Source organism: Callorhinchus milii, unplaced genomic scaffold (assembly GCF_018977255.1).
Source record: "Callorhinchus milii isolate IMCB2004 unplaced genomic scaffold, IMCB_Cmil_1.0 Scaffold368, whole genome shotgun sequence".
Taxonomy (NCBI): Eukaryota; Metazoa; Chordata; class Chondrichthyes; order Chimaeriformes; family Callorhinchidae; genus Callorhinchus; species Callorhinchus milii.
In genome coordinates, this window is record NW_024705109.1 from 5,132 (window position 1) to 10,482 (window position 5,351).

The following is a 5,351-nucleotide window of genomic DNA, read 5'->3' on the forward strand; positions in this document are numbered from 1 at the left end:
GTGTGTAGGTGTGTGTGTGTGAGAGAGCAGTTAGTGTGTGTGTGGTGTGTGAGCAGTCAGTGTGTGTGAGAGCAGTCAGTATTTGTGTAGGTGTGTGTGTCTATGTGAGAGCAGTCAGTATGTGTGTATGAGACAGAGCAGTCAGTGTGTGTCTGTTTGAGAGAGCAGTCAGTGTGTGTGTGAGAGAGCACTCAGTGTGTGTGTGTGAGAGAGAGCAGTCAGTGTGTGTGTGAGAGAAAGCTGTCTGTGTGTGTGTGTGAGAGAGCAGTCAGTGTGTGTGTGTGAGAGAGCAGTCAGTGTGTGTGTGTGAGAGCAGTCAGTGTGTGTGTGTGTGTGGAGAGTAGTCAGTGTGTGTGTGTAAGAAAGCAATCAGTATGTGTGTGTGTGAGAGAGCAGTCAGTGTGTGTGTATGAGAGAACAGTCAGTGTGTGTGTGTGTGTGAGAGAGAGAGCAGTAAGGGTGTGTGTGAGAGAAAGCTGTCTGTGTGTGTGTGAGAGAGCAGTCAGTGTGTGTGTGTGTGTGTATGAGAGAGCAGTCAGTGATGTGTAAGAGAGCAGTCAGTGTGTGTGTTTGTGTGTGAGAGAGTAGTCAGTGTGTGTGTGAGAGACCAGTCAGTCTGTGTGTGTAAGAAAGCAGTCAGTATGTGTGTGTGTGTGTGAGAGAGCAGTCAGTGTGTGTGTGTGTATGAGGGAGCAGTCAGTGTGTGTGTAAGAGAGCAGTCAGTGTGTGTGTGTGTGTGAGAGAGCAGTCAGTGTGTGTGTGTTTGTGTGTGAGAGAGGAGTCAGTGTGTGTGTGAGAGACCAGTTAGTGTGTGTGTGAGAGCAGTCAGTGCGTGTGTGTGAGAGAGCAGTCAGTGTGTGTGTGTGAGAGCAGTCAGTGTGTGTGTGTGAGAGCAGTCAGTATGTGTGTGTTTGTGTGTGTGTGAGTGGGAGAGCAGTCAGTGTGTGTGTGTGTGTGAGCAGTCAGTGTGTGTGAGAGAGCAGTTAGTGTGTGGTGTGTGTGTGTAAGCAGTGTGTGTGAGAACAGTCAGTATTTGTGTAGGTGTGTGTGTCTGTGAGAGCAGTCAGTATGTGTGTATGAGAGTGAGTAATCAGTGTGCGTGTGAGAGAGAGAGAACAGTCAGTGTGTGTGTGAGAGAACAGTCAGTGTGTGTGTGAGAGAACAGTCAGTGTGTGTGTGTGAGAGAGCAGTCAGTGTGTGTGTGTGTGTGTGAGAGAGAGCAGTCAGTGTGTGTGAGAGAGTAGTCAGTGTGTGTGTGTGAGAGCAGTCAGTGTGTGTGTGTGTGGGGGGGGGGGGGGGAGAGCAGTCAGTATGTGCGTGGCGGAGAGCAGTCAGTGTGTGTGTATATGTGAGGGAATTCGCTCCGCGGTCACTTCCCCTCCAACATCCACCAACCCCCCACCCCCTCACTCCCAACCTCCGAATGCCACCCATCCTCCCCTACTCACTTTTGTACCCGTTTCCCCACCTTCTGTCAACAAACTCATCCTATCCCTGAAACCAACCACCTGCTCCCTTGACCCCATCCCCACTCCATTCCTTATCTCCCAGCTCCACTTTCTTGCCCCACATATCACCGACGTCATCAACCTGTCCCTCTCCTCTGGCTCTGTCCCCATTCCCTTAAAAACTGCCATCATCACGCCCACCCTGAAAAAACCCTCCCTTGATGCGTCGCAGCTTTCAAGCTACCGGCCCATCTCCAACCTTCCCTTTCTCTCCAAGGTCCTGGAAAGCGTTGTCGCCTCCCAACTGCGCTCTTTCCTCTCCGCCAATTCACTATTCGAAACCCTTCAGTCGGGTTTCCGTGCTGCCCATAGCTCAGAAACTGCCCTGGTCAAGGTCACCAATGATATCCTGACCATCTGTGACCAGGGCTCCCTCTGCCTCCTCGTCCTCCTCGACCTATCGGCAGCATTCGATACGGTCGACCACGCTATCCTACTCCACCGCTTGTCCTCCCACCTCAACCTTCAAGGCACTGTCCTTGAGTGGTTTAATTCGTACCTTTCTCACCGTCTTCACTTTGTCTCGACGAATGGCTTCTACTCCACCCCCCGTACTGTCTCATGTGGAGTCCCTCAGGGCTCTGTCCTCGGTCCCCTCCTCTTCACCCTCTATATGCTCCCCCTGTGGTGGCATCATCCGCAGACATGGAGTTAACTTCCACATGTATGCGGATGACACCCAAATCTACCTTTCCTCCTCTACTCTCAAATCCACGACCACCGACGTCCTGACAGCTGTCTGTCCAACATCGAGTCTTGGACGAGAGACAACTTTCTTCAGCTCAACGTGCGCAAAACCGAGGCTCTCCTGATTGGCTCACGTCAGCGCCTCCGCACCTCAGGCGCCGACACCATCAGCATCCAAGGCTGCACTCTCCACCTCTCAAAGCCGTCAGGAACCTCGGCGTTTTGTTCGACCCTGAGCTGTCCTTTCTCCCTCACATCCGCACCACAACTGGCACCGCCTTCCATCACCTCCGGAACATCGCCAGACTACGGCACTACCTCACCCCTCACGCGGCTGAAACTCTGGTCCACGCCTTCATCAACTCAAGGCTGGACTATAGGAACTCTCTCTTCGCGGCCTTCCCGCCACCTCCCTCCACACTGCAGGTCATTCAGAACTCTGCAACTCGTGTACTGTCCCGCACCACACACCGCGACCACATCACTCCCACCCTCGCTCCCCTCCACTGGCTCCCCATCCCCCAGAGGATCGAATTCAAGATACTCATCCTCACCTACAAGGCCATTCACGGCCTTGCTCCCTCCTACCTCTCCAACCTACTATCCCCCTACCTACCTGCCCGTACCCTCCGTTCCTCTGGCTCCGGTCTGCTCCACGTCCCCTACTATCGGTGGTCGGGCCTTCAGCCTCTCAGCCCCCAGGCTCTGGAACTCCATCCCCCAGTGCCTTCGCCTTGCTTCCTCCCTTTCCTCCTTCAAGGCCGGTCTCAAAACCTTTCTCTTTGACCGAGCCTTCAGCTCCACTCTCGACTCTCTTTCTCCTCCTCGCTCCCTCCCTTCCCTCCCCTCACCCTGACCATTTCCCCCCTCCTCTCTCCCTCCCTTCCCTCCCCCTGACCATTTCCCCCCTGCTCGGGTCATGACCCAACTGTGCAGCGCCTTGGGACGTCCTCCTGACGTGAAAGGCGCTTTATAAATGGAATCTTGTTGTTGTTGTTGCTCTCCCCCCCACACACACTGACTGCTCACATACACACACACTAACTGCTCTCTCTTACACGCACACCTACACACATACTGACTGCTCTCACACACACTGACTGCTCTCCCACACACGCACACACTGACTGCTTTCAAACACACTGACTGCACTCACACACACACATACTGACCGCTCTCACACACACACACACACTAACTGCTCTCTCACACACAAACACACACACACACACTGACTGCTCTCACACACATACACATACATACATACTGGCTGCTCTCACACACACACACACATACTGACTGCTCTCACACAAACACAATGACTGCTCTCACTCCACACACACACACTGACTGCTCTCCCCCCCACACACACATACACACATACTGACTTCTTTCACACACAATGACTGTTCTCCCACACACACACAGATACGCACACTGACTGCACACACACACACTGACTACTCTCTCTCACTCACACACACACACTGACTACTCTCTCTCTCACACAAACACACACACACTGACTGTTCTCTCTCTCTCCCTCTCTCTCACACACACACACACACACACACACTGACTGCTCACATACACACACACTAACTGCTCTCACACACACACTAACTGCTCTCTCACACACACACTAACTGCTCTCTCACACACACACCTACACATACTCTGACTGCTCTCACACACACATACTGACTGCCACACACACATACACACACACACTGACTGCTCACACACACACACACAGACTACTCTCTCTCACACACACTGACTGCTCTCACACACACACACTGACTGCTCTCTCTCACACACACACACGCACTGACTGCTCTCACACACACACACTGACTGCTCTCTCTCTCACACACACACAAACACACTGACTGCTCTCACACACACACACACACACACACACTGACTGCTCTCTCTCTCTCACACACACACACTGACTGCTCTCTCTCTCACACACACACACACACTGACTTCTCTCTCTCTCACACACACACACACTGACTGCTCTCACACACACACACACACTGACTGCTCTCTCTCTCTCTCACACACACACACACACTGACTTCTCTCTCTCTCTCTCACATACACACACACTGACTGCTCTCTCTCTCTCTCACACACACACACTGACTGCTCTCACACACACACACACTAACTGCTCTCTCACACACACACTGACTGCTCTCTCTCACACACACACACAACACACACACTGACTGCTCTCTCACACACACACTGACTGCACTCCCCCCCTCACACACAAACACACACACATACTGACGGCTCTCACATAGTCACACTCACCTACACACATACTGACTGCTCTCTCACACACACAAAACTACACACATACTGACTGCTCTCTCACACACATACTGACTGCTCTCTCACACACACACAACTACACACACACTGAATGCTCTCTCACACACACACACAACTACACACATACTGACTGCTCTCTCGCACACACACTGACTGCTCTCCCCCCCACACACACTGACTGCCTCACACACACATACACTGAATGCTCTCAAACACGCTGATTGCTCACATAAACACACACTAACTGCTCTCTCTCACACACACTGACTGCCTCACACACACATACAATGACTGCTCACACACACACACACACACACACTGACTGCTCTCCCACACACACACATACACTGACTGCTTTCACACACACTGACTGCCTCACACACACACACACACTCACTGACTGCTCTCCCACACACATACATACACACACTGACTGCTCTCATTCTCTCACGCACACTAATCTTCTCTCTCTCTCACACAGACTGACTGCTCTCTCGCCCACTATCTCATAGCGAAGCACTGACTCAGGCAAACACACACACACAGACACACACACACACAGAGAGAGAGAGAGAGAGACGGAGACTAAGAGAGACAATGAAAGAGAGAGACTGAAATAGAGAGACGGAAATATAAAAACTGAGAGAGACTGACACACAGAAAGAGAGAGCCTGTGAGAGAAAGTGCATCAGTTGTGGTCGCTTACAGCAGTTTAGCAGTGACTGAGGGTCGGGGCTCTCCAGCCGCCCGCACGGCCGTAGGCGGTGTGTGTCAATAACGGTCCCCAGAGCAGAGATGGAAGAGGAA